This window comes from Papilio polytes, unplaced genomic scaffold (genome assembly GCF_000836215.1).
Source record: "Papilio polytes unplaced genomic scaffold, Ppol_1.0 DF822511.1, whole genome shotgun sequence".
Lineage (NCBI taxonomy): Eukaryota > Metazoa > Arthropoda > Insecta > Lepidoptera > Papilionidae > Papilio > Papilio polytes.
Window position 1 is genome coordinate 866,441 of NW_013526693.1, and position 13,107 is coordinate 879,547.

Consider the following 13,107-nt stretch of genomic DNA (forward strand, 5'->3'; position numbering starts at 1 on the left):
GCCATGTTATGCCGGTCTATTTCAGACCCTTCAGCGAAAATCCGGTCAATATCGGCCCAGCGTTTCGTAGATTACCCGGAACAAACGCGGCTTGCCGACAGATAGAAATTTTTTTTTAAATGCGATTTTCGTTACCATCAACGCAATACTATCATCTTCCCGGAATTCGGAATTTTTCTTTTGATATTGCAAACAGACATTCCAATTTATTATATGTATAGATTATTCGAACCTCTATGGTTCTGCGGTATAGGACTTCGCGTTGTAGGGTTGTTTACTGTATGTAGCTTGCACTTTGTATCTCCGATAGCTCACCGCAGCCGCTTTAAAAGCTGGATAACGCAATTTCCCCGCGGTTTCAGAACTCCATTGAGGCTATATTGGCTTGTTACATATCCAATTAATCAATTACCGCTGACCTTTACGGATAATGGAACGGCCAGCCATACAAACTGTTGCCGGTTAATACTAGATCAAACCGGTATAATGCACTTCGAACTCACGGACTTTTGAAGGTTAACGTAGGGAAGTGGATAGGCCAATATTTTAAACTTTTATTTTTTTTTAAATCACAGATAATATAACAGATAATATTTTGTGACCTTAGCGATTTAAAAAAAGGATTTATAGGGCTCTTAACTGTGCCACCATATGTCAAATATAACACGAAGATCACTCGAAAGAAACGAAATACACGAGGTTTTAGGTTTGCTATAGCTATGCTTTCTGAAACGTTATTGATGTCTCCAATTTTACAAAAACCGAGAGAGATGGTAATCTGGCAACAGTTAGAGCAATAAGTAATGCAAATAACAATACAGAAACTTCTTCAATTTTATTATTCAATGAAATGGAATATTTGGACCAAATATTGTTAACGAGTATTTCCCTAGAGAATGCTTTTTGTTCCAGTTGTGGACAAATACAGCGCTGTTTGCGATGATATCCTAGTAGCAGATGCTACTGTTTGTTTGATTGGAAAACATATTTTATGTGCCTGATATCTCAACGTTACTGTTTATTTTATGTTTCCCAAATATTATTTTTATGATATTACACACAGACAGCTTTATTAATTGTTAATACTTAATGCAGCGGAACGTTTTAATAAAGCAAAAGCCATTTATCAAAAGCGGTCGCACTGGATTTCGGACGAATAATTACAATAATAAATAACAATGGAATATGTATTTCTACTTAATAATTTTCATATAACATTTTCATAATAAAATTTTGTCTAAATTTTTGTCAACTCGTTTTGCAAAATAAATATTTTTATGTAAAATGGTTTAAGATTTTTTCAATACCATTTCATCAATTTACTTCAATAACATGTTACATTAATAAATTTAATAAAATTAAAAAGGCTACGCTCGCGACTCCTTCCGCATAGAATTAAAAAAAACAATAAATAGATAGCTTATGTTACTCAGGAGTAATGAAGCTTTTAAATGGTGAAAGTATTTTGGAAATCGGCCTAGTACTTCTTGAGACTATTCATTACAATCAAACAAACAAAGGTTTCCTCTTTATAATATTAGTATTGAATAAAATGAAATGCAAAAATTAAGAAAATTAATAAAAAGTAGGTATTCACAAATACATAAATAAATTTATTAGTATTTTAAATGACATTACAAGTGGAAACTGCGACGGAATTCGACCGCTAATTGAAAGGAAACAAATCGTTGCGCGGCGCTCAACCGGAACTCGAACAATTAACATTTCATTATGAGTTTTCACTAGCGAAACATTTGTGCATAAACATATAGTTGTTCCAGTTTTCTAAAAGGATAAGTGAGAGATGACAACATATTTTTGTAAATATTGGTTAAAGTAACTCTCATAAATTATGTAAGCAATATTTCTTACATTTTTTGGAGCTCCGCTCCCAAAAAACCTGATACCTGAAATTCTAAAGTATCACTTTATCTTACTACTAGCTTTTCCCGTGCGGTCTCATCCGCATGAAATTATAAAAACTTTACTTCCAAATGCAAATGTCAAAATGCACAAATGACCACGAAGGCCTTTGATATTGGATACCAATGGCCGTATTATGGCAACCTTGCTTTATTTATATTGGCAGCTTGTAGTTTGTGGTTCCTCTCCCACATGAGGAATTTTCCAAATTATTTGCCCTTATGTTTAATAGCGTGAAAATGTATAGCCTAAAGGGTGTCGTAAGTGTAGGGTTTTGTATTAAAGAAAGAACTAGTCAAAAGAAGATGTGATTGCTGACATCCTACGCCACAAAGTAGTGTGTGTTTACGCTTTATTATATTAGTATATATAGTAACTTTAAGTAAATTTTGTGGGTTACGATTATTTACATAGGAGCCATCGAAATATAAATATATATCATCGATTTCATTTTAACTTCTATGTACGTGAAAACTTGAGTATTCAAGTAAGGAAGACTTGTGGGTGCAAAGTTTTAAACATCGTCGTTCAATTTCCTCTTGCATTGAGTTTTAGCGAGAACTTTATTGAGTGTTGTCTTTAAATGTGTCTCATGAACAAGGGTTTGTGAGTTTCCATCGTAAAGTTTAATTTTTAGTATTAAAACTTCTGGATATCAAAACGAAAGGTAAAATATTTTCATTAACTTGCTATTGCTCGCGACTTTGTCCCCGTGAAATTAAATTAACAATGAAAAATATAACCTATTTAATCAATGATAATTTAGCTTTTCAATGGTGATTTTTTTAAATAGACTCAGTAGTTTTTGACTTCTTTTAATACGTACAAAAATACAAATCTTTCTTCTTTATAATATTGCATTTTTTGAAAAAATTGAAATGTTTTTATAGCTTGAATATTTTGAAATATATTATCCTAATTTCAATTACTTCTTTTACCAAGAATTTACAATACATGAACAAAATCGTTAAGCGAGAACTAGTATACTTCAAAATAAGAACTAATTTTATATACGAAATATCGTATCTTTTTCCAGTAATATCAACGTGTTATCTAACAGGACGAGTTGGGCGGAAGCTGGTGCAGCGAGCGTCGGAACACGCCCGAGGGACAACACACTTATCCCGTGTTTACAAGAATTTTCACTAATATTTCAGTTTCAGTTATATTGATTTTGTTGGAAATATCACAATCAAATAGAAAAATAAGTTTTCATTGTAAACTGAAGTTAATCTAATCTCTAGGATCAACCATATTAATGAAAGCTTGCAAGTTACGAAGTTATATGACCAAGGCTACAGTCATTATGGTATCTTGAATGTAACATATGTAAATACAGATTATCAAATAAAAATGAAAATATATAAAATGTGATCAGAAAGCATAATAACGATACAATTTTAATTACAAGAGCTGTTCCCGTGCGGCTTCATCCACATGGAATAATAAAAACTTTATTTTATTGTTAACTTAGCATTTAAAATTACCGTTAGCATAATCACCTTGCTTTCTTTAATGTTGGCAGCTTGTAGTTTATGGTCCCTTTCCCACATGAAGGTTTTTTCCAATTTATTTACCCCCTAAGTTTAATAACGTGAAAATATGTAGCCTAAAGCGTAAGTGAAGGGCTTTTTATTAAAAAAATAATAATTAAAAAATATGCTGTGATTGCTGACGTCACGCCACGAAGTAGTGTTTTTACGCTTTATTATATTAGTATTGATTATATTTTTCCACCAACAGTCAAAGTCCAATGTCTTGATTGGGCGACATCAAAAGCCACATTTCATAGAATTGAAAAGTCATCAAAACTTTGAGCTAGTTGTAACCTAGGGCCGTTACAAACTCATCGACATTAAAATACAAGCAAGTATCAGATAACGAGAGAAGTTTAATGAAAACGAGAAGATTTGTGGCCGATTAAAGCATTGCTCGATATTATTCCAATAGACATTTCAATAGCACTGATATTTTATATCTTGAACATGCGTAGCAAAAGAAGTGCAAATAATGAAAAAAAATATTAAATATTCCTATCACAAAAAAATGTTTTATTAAACCTGCCAAGCATTTCGATTTTTTTTGACATAAACTTCTCCTTGACTCTGAAGACTACAACAAAATTACATTAAATTCGGTCTAGTAGTTTAGAAACATATACTCTAAAAGCCTTTATTACTTAACTAGCTTTCGCCTGCGACTCCTTCCGTATCGAATTAAAAAATAAGTGAGCCGCCTATGTGTTCTAGACTATCCTCTACATGAAGTTTTATCAAAATCCGTTCAGCGGTTTAGGCTACAAACTCTAACAAACATCCATCCATGTTACGCATTTATAATATTAACTAGTATTCTTTTAAGTAAGTATATATCTTTTACGTATTAAACGTTCTTATATTTAATATTAGATTTGAAAACTTCTATTGAAATATATTATAAATCGTATATGGGCATTATTATCATACAGGCTTGTTAAAAGTTTTATCGACAATTGGTCGGCGGAAAACCAATTTAACTTGACACCAACTGAATTCACATGAAGCATTTTAAATTATTATCTACATAATAAATCGTCATATTTTGTATGGATCTCTACCAATTAGGATATGGACCTAAGTTTTATTTTTAATAATTGATAAAAAATTGACTTGCCAAAACATCTAATAACATACTATTCAAATCAAGAAAGATCAATTTTAGTCAAAACGTTTTTTAAGTATCTGATAATTAATTTGACAAACAGGTGTTTGTCAAATTTGATAGTTTACCAAACGCTTTCGTGGAATTCATTTTATTGTTACATTTCAAACATAATTTCCGTTCGGACCGGAACCGACAGAAACATCATAATGGAAATCCTTTTGTTAACGTTCACAAATTGTATTCAATTGTCAGCACATTCTCGCTGTGAAATGTATTTAATTTACTGAAATTATTTCACTGTAGAGTTACACTGGCGTCATCTCGTCTCTTTTATTTTCATTCCGAAAACTGATACTGCAATATTACGACAGAAGAATTTTAGCTTCAGATTGTTATTTTATTGTTCAATTTATCTTACTAATCTTACTAATATTATAAATGCGAAAGTTTAGATGAATGGATAGATGTTTGTTAGTGTTTGTAGCATAAACGGCTGAACAAATCTCGATGAAATTACATAGAGGCTATTCTGGAAGAAAACATAGGATACTCACTTTTGTTGTTTTTAATTCCAAGCTGACGGAGTCGCGGGTGATAGCTAGTAATCCATATAAGTGTTTCATTTAGGTATCATTCGTAAACGAGTAGACAGCTTCAAAACTAACGTAAACAGTATTACTATGACATAAGCTACTGAATCTTTCAGTTTAGCTCTAGTTTTGTGTCCTTATTAATTTTTCCTCAAGACTCCTTCGTGGAAAAAAAGGAAGCATCCTAGTTATATGTTTTCTCTCAGCTATGTTCCAGTAGAACATTTTATCAAGATCCGTTCCGTTCTGAAGATACCTTCGCACGCGCACACCTTTGACTAGACTATCGCACCACTGTTTAGTCGCGCTATAATTCCTATGAGCTTATTTCTAGCTCGGTTTTTAGTTACCCAACTAAACAGTTAGCTGCGAAACAATAGACAATCGCACGCCAGTTATGCAATTGCTTAGTTGAAGATGTGTGACCTCTCTAACGAACTATTCATATAAACTTGGGCATTTATAAGTAAGAGTAAGATTGAATTTATCGATACAGTTATAAAAGATTAGATTGAACGGTTGAATAGGAAAGCAATTTACTTATTTTACGACTTGGTTTATGGTCTATTTCCTTCTGATTGATTGGTAGTTAATGTTATTTTATTGAGATAAGTGTAAGGTATCGATCAATATTTATGGACAGGCCACTAACGATTCAAACATCCTTTTATTTTAAATATTAAAAACAAGAGTTATAATACTCAGAGATTATAATAACCACCTCCTGCTGCTCGTTTGCCCCCTTCTCTTTTATAAAATAATTATGTCGATTGATAATCCAAGTACGTTAACTTTAATCAAAATAAATAATGCTCATTTTGTCAGTTAAAATTTCCGATCTGTATAGTTAAAATTAAAAAAAAGGTTTCATTATAACTTGATTATTAAAGAAAAAGTTTGAAGAAAAAAAACTTTAATTAAGATTTTCTTTTTGATTAAATTTCCACATCGACTAATATCGCCTACAAAGTTGCTAAGTTTAGTAACATTTTTAAAATATAATTATATTTAATCATTATTCTACTTTTAAAGTAATAAGTAAATTGTGATATTTATATTTTTAACAATTGTTAAGAAACGATTGCAGTTTTTGTTCAGTTTGTTCTGTTCAAATCTTTTGGGTTTTATATGATGTAATGTGTCCGAGAGACAAACTATATTAATGTTGAGTTTATTTTTGACAGTTTAATGTTTTCTTATTACTTACGTAACAGATAAAATAAGTGAAACGAGGTTTTAACTTACAACCTCGTTTACAACTTTTAAGATATCGAACGCATTTTATATTTTTATTTTTGACTTGTTCTTTTTTGACATATGACAATTTCTAAATATGTAAAAGGAAATATATTTTTTCACTTCGCAATCGATCGTTTTCAATTCACCCCGCCTCCAATCTTTAACAACAATACTAAATCAGTAACACATATTGTTTCCATGTTAATTTAGAATTCGTTATTTATTGTAAACATGACATGATCAAGAAGGGAGTGATAACTGAGATGACGTATGATAGTCATGTGAAAAACAAAAACCTGTCGCGCCGACTCACGGGAGTAGGATACCGAGGATGATGACGTAAACATGAAATATACATTACTAGTATTTATAGTATTAAGAGTAATCTAATTAAATTAAGATGTGAAGGAAGAGTTAAAAAACTTATATTTAGTTCTGCTTTATGTCAAGTACTTTTCCAATGACTGCGTGGTTATATTTCAGTCAATAAACTGCTACCGTAATTTGACTAAAAAATACATAACCTTTGTGGTATTTATTTTAATTTTTACGTTAACACTTTCTCAGATTACACACCGGTAGGGTTAAACAAAGAAAGAGATGGATGGATTGCGTTAAAGGTGACATCATCAAGAAGAGAAATGACCGAGATGATGTATGATAGAGTTATTTGGAGGAAGAAAACCCGATGCACCGAACCTACTGGAGTAGTATTACGCAGGGCAATGATAATGACATTCTCAGATTATACGTAGTTCTTTGTTCTCATAATCGTAATCACGTATTCGATAAATCTAAAAGTATAAGCAAGTCGATCACGTCGTCAGATTTGCACCAAAGCTGGCTATTATCATAATCAATGCGGCTACCGCACCAGACCGCGCCCAAGCAAGTCATGCATATCAAGTATCTGAGATATAGACTAGGTTTGTATCAAATGATTTCTTGTACCATATATCTACTATCATTTGACAATCTTATTAATGTTAAATACGAAAGTTTGGATGGATGTTTTATAGTTTGTGGCCTAAACTGCTGAACAGATCTCGATGAAAGATACATTAAGCACAGTCTGAAAGAACACATAGGTTACATTTTTTTAATCCCACGCGAATGGAATCGCGGACGAAAGCTAGTATGTTTAATCTCTTATTAATTAAAAGATGAAACCCTAATCAAGAAATCACGTTAATTTTCTATTGAACTGAGCGCTAAAACATTTACTAACAAATCTAGATAGGAACGGTAAGGAATTTGGTTACTTCAATCCGCTAGTTTGTAAGGTCAGGTTGTTACAATTCGATATTTGAGGTTAGGTCACGGCCGTGTCTGTATACTGTTGTAGTTTTTGTTTCGTATCTATACTACTATTCTGGCGTATTGTTTAAAAATAAAAATAGAAAATTATAACACTTAATCTTATCAATACTACAACACATGTAGAAATAAAAAAAAAGTAATTTAACAAACTCAACAATATGGTATTATTTGAATCTTTTATTATTACTATTCTTTTTAGCACTATTAGCGTCCTGGGCGACATTTCTACGGTACCTCTTTTTTAGTTCGATAAGGGGAGTAAACGAGGTTACGTTAGTTATTCATTCTGTCCAGCGCCCAGGGCGGCTAACTTCGCCCGAATACCAGCCCTGTTTATCATGCCTCTGCCTTTTTCTCTCTAGAGCCCGCTTTAACATGTTCGCACGAATGGGCCGGCTCGGTGTAATACCACGACCACACAGAAGACAGGCGTGAAGTGGAAGCAATTCCGTATTTCGTCTGATGAGTGTGGTGCCGGAGGCCTAATTTTGGTCCCATTCCCTTTCCACCTTTTTCTTAAGAGGAAAGGATGGGAAGGAAAAGTGGATTTGACGTTGGAGGAGACGCATAGGAAGGGAAAATGTCCTCTTTATGTGCGTCTCCTTCTCCGTCAATTAAGGGTAGGCAACACATCTGCAATTGCGGATGTTTATGGGCAACGGTCGCTTTCCATTTCAGTGGATTCGGTGGCCGCTTGCTGGTTTGCCATCGTACATTATAAAAAAAAGGGTTGTCATAATGTACTACTTTTTCATATATCTTGTCGTCATAACTGAATTCCTTACACGTCATCATTTTTATCCTGGTGAATTTATCTTCCTGTTCCCGTCTCATCCTATTATCTCTGTCCTCATCGAGTTTTTATATTACTTAACACTAACAATATATCAACGTTGTTCGTAACAAGAAGCTTATAAGTAACATTAGCAGGGGCAAATTTCTCATCTTTCCGCGCCAGATTAACCTGAGCGAGCCAAGTTGATTATCCTCCGAGCGTCGGCCCGAAGGCGTTTCATTCTCATTTTAAACTTCATATCCTGTTACATCTTTTATTATAAGAACTTAGTATAAAATAGCTATAGATTTAGTGAATGGTAAACGTGGAAGTGGCCATCTGATTATGCGAAGTGACCGCTGCCTCGCAACTTAAAGCTACAATGCTGTCAACTTTTTTTATCTGAAATGAACAGATAAGGGAAGATAGTACCCTTTTCCATACGTGATTTCCAACGCTAAATTAACTTCCACTACTCATTCTTCTTTTGACAAAAGTGGTGTAAACTTTTTATAAAAACAACATAGAGTAAAAATACCACTTACTTTACATTGCTCTATTGATATGACATATTTTGCATAACGCCAACAATATTATACATGTTTTAAATATTATATTGTAGTTACACTATATCAATAGATATTCAATTTATTTTACAAGAAACAACACTCAAGCTGGCCCGGAGTGATCCAAGTTTGAACAATGCAGTCTGTTCGGCAGTATACAATCGCCGGTTCAATTCTATTTGGATGTACAGTCGCGTATAGCTTACAAGACATTGTATTTAGGCCAAATCTGGGACACGTTCCCATATATTCCGCTACGGTTAGACAATATGCAAACTTTGTTAATTAGAGATTATACCATTTGTGATCTTATTAAGTTATGTTTTAAAACATGTTTTTGTTTCTACTATTCTGTTTTGATTTTAATATAAATATTATGACGTCACCAGCTCAATTGCGTCATCACCAGGGGCTTAGCGCTTACTTAAGTTATGGGTGATTAGGCCAAACTCACCTACGCTGGTCTAAAATGGGTTGATGGACTTCACTCATATTTGCGATTTTTTTTCTCACCTAAAATTGCTTTTTTTTTCAATTTGTTATTTTTGGACTAATTATATTTTGTAATTAAGTAGTGGTTAAATTAATGTAGATAGATTTGGTTCGTTTCGTAATCGAAGTACCAAGGACAGTCAATTTACATTTGTAAAATTCAACTCAATTTGTATTCTCAAGATGTATTCGATTATGAAATACTACTTAAGGGCGATGTTTTTTCCATTCAGTATTCCTAGCTTTGAATAATCCATTTCTACATTAATTCACTGTTTCCATTTTCAATAATAACGATCAGAAATCCGTTCTGAAAACAGAATGTTTTTTTATTGCGCATGTAGTATTTGTTTGCCTTTATCTCTACAAAGGATTGGTATAGTAAGTGCTGCTCTTCCATACATTTATATCAGCTGTCATATCCACTCCTTTCTTAATCCACCCTCCATTCCCTTATTTATGTACTGATATGAGGTTGATTCAAAGAAACTTTTAATGATGTATCGTGTGCGGGAAATTCTGATGTTTTTCGATAAATATTGTGTTACTTGCTTTCGCCCGCGATTCCGTCCGCGTGGAAAGAAAAAAACAAAAGTTTACAAATGCTCAACACATACCTATGTGTTCTTCTAGACTATCCTCTACATCTATACCAAATTTCATCGAAATACGTTCAGCAGTTTTGGCTACAAACTCTGGCAAACATCAATCCATCCATCTAAACTTTCGCTTTTATAATATTAGTATGAAGTATGATTTTTCGACATACCAGGAATTTTATTCTTAATGAATAAATGCCTATTAGAATAGTAAAGTTACGGAACCTGATCAAGTCTTTAAATATTAGTTTTTGTAAGTTAAAATATTTTGAAGATTTTTTACGATATCAAAAAAGTAGTAAAGCAGTCCCTAAGTTACCTTAAGATACGGTTTTAGTAAAGCCAAAGCCAAACCAGTAATTTGTAGAAATTCTAATTAAGTAAATGAAACTTCTAACTATTTTTTTTCTCGAAAGATAAAACCCTTTTACCTTTGAACCAAGAAGCACAAAGTTTATTGTCTTCGTTTGAAGTAAGAATAGTTACATTGAACAAAGAAAGGGGGACAGGGCCTTCCTAATATTGCTTCTTTGTAAGTGCTCTTACATTTTTCCTAAAAGACTCTTGAAAATAATTCAACAGACCCTTATATGTCGACATATTGTTCTGACGCTCTTATGCGACTTACTGTTTCCTAAAACAGCGTTAAACACTGGTTTAACACTTTGATCGCCGCTGATTGTTATTATGGATTTTCACATGGTTACACGCGTCGCAATCTTACTAATACTAAAAATGGATGGATGTTTGTTAGAGTTTGTAGCCTAAACGGCTGAACAGATCTCGATGAAATTTGGTACAGACGTCGAGGATAGCCTGGAAGGACACATGGGCTGCACACTTTAGGATTTTTTAATTCGACGCGGACGGAGTCGCGAGCGAAAGCTAGTAAATATATAATAATGAGCATCTATCAGCCAATGGTCGGACATGTCCTAAACATTTGTGCGACAGTTTAGTGTGCGCCTTCTTAATGTATATCTATACTATTATAATAAAGCGTAAGCACACACTTCTTTGTTGCCTAAGATTTCAGCAATTCCAGCATATTTTTGAATAATTCCCTTTTTACTGAAAAGCCCTACACTTACGTCATGCTTTAGGCTATATATTTTCACGCCATTAAACTTAGGGGGTAAATATTTTGGATAAAAACCGTAATGTGGGAAAGATACCATAAGTTGATAATAAGTCATGTCATTTTGACAATTGCAATAGAATTTGACACATGTAAACAATAAAACAATTTTCATAATTTCATGCGAATGAAGTCGTATGGGAACAGCTAGTAAAGGATACATATTTATAGTTATTTTTGTTGTGGAAATTCAATATAAAAATTGAAAAGTGTATTATAATTGTTAGAAAATCCATATCAGAATACGTTTTCGATTCGGTATCGAAGCTATCGATTAAATTGGAAGTTTTAATTGACCGTGGAGTCCGTTCATTGTAATATCGCTGCGGTATTTCTGCGGATTGCCCGCCTTCCAATTACAGATACAATACACTCTCACAGTTGGAAAACAACTCTATATAAATACTTTTTATATTTAAATTGATTATTATTGATATTCAATGAATGAAAAGTCTTTTTGTTTTAATATAAAATGTTTCCAATTAATTGAACAGTTGGAAACTGGAACGGCCACAAAAACTATTCAATTGCGGATTTCAAATGTCAAGTATATTTCTTGTAGTAAATTTTTTTATACTAGAATTCATTTTTGTATTACATTGATTGTTATTAATGCTTTAAACATTTAAAACCTCGGTAACTAGGGCGTAAAAAAAAATTGAATACGACGAAAAAGCGAAGTATCGAAATATAGATGTACCTTTAATATACGGCGGAAGGGACACATAGAAAGAGTACATATTTTCTTTCTTTTCCGCCCCCTCGTCTGTCAAATCTATGGAGGTAGGTAATGTAGTCCTCATAAAAGACATACGACTGGCGCAGGACAGACGACGCTGGCGCTCTCTCGTGTCTGAGACCAAGACCCACTTTGGGTCGCTGCGCCAACGCAATAAGTAAGTAAGTAAAAGACATATCTCTTAACTGATACATCTCTACAATAACGAGTTGAATATTTCAAAATCATTTTTTTCCATAATTTCAATTAACTTTCAGCAGTGCACTTTGTGGTAGAGGAATTTAATTATGTGTAATTTAGCGTGAATCGGAGCCTGCATGTGGTCGCATTAGCATAACAAACACGCCCGGCGTATGCGTTTGACGCCTGTAGTGTTAGAAAAATTACAGAAAATAAATTGTGTACATTGGTAAACTAGCTGTTCCCGTGCGGCTTTTAAAATTATAAAAACTTTTTATTATTCTTTAGATTTGTCAAATTCTCAATTGCAAATGTCAAAATCACCATTACCACAATATGCTTCCTTAATGTTGGCAGTTTGTAGTTTATGGTCCCTTTTCCACATGAAGGTTTTTAACAATTCATTTTCTCCCTATGTTTAATAGCGTGAAAATGTATAGCCTAAAGCGTGTCGTAGGTGTAGGGCTTTTTAGTAAAGAAAGAGATTATAAAAAAATATTCTGCGATTGCTGATATTCTAGGCCACAAAGTAGTGTGTGTTTATGTTTTAATATATTAGTATAGATTGAAAAACTGGATACATAAAAAAGCGACTCATTTATTCGTGATGCAAAGTAATTTGATAGGACTGAAAGTAGAATACAATAAGCTTAGAGTACGAAATAGTTAAGGCCGCTACAAACGTCCAATTTTAAAAATAAATGTGTTTAGTGTGTTTTACAAGGAATAGTGGTTAATTCAAAGTTGGTAACGGAATATAAAACAAAAGACGAGCGTAGAAAAAAGCGATCAACATATACGATGAGTTGTAAGATTCCTAGATATTTAAAAAATCTACTGTCGGAATGGTCATATATGACTTGCTAGTTTTATTTTTGCTTCTTTGGTGTTTTTATAAAAAAA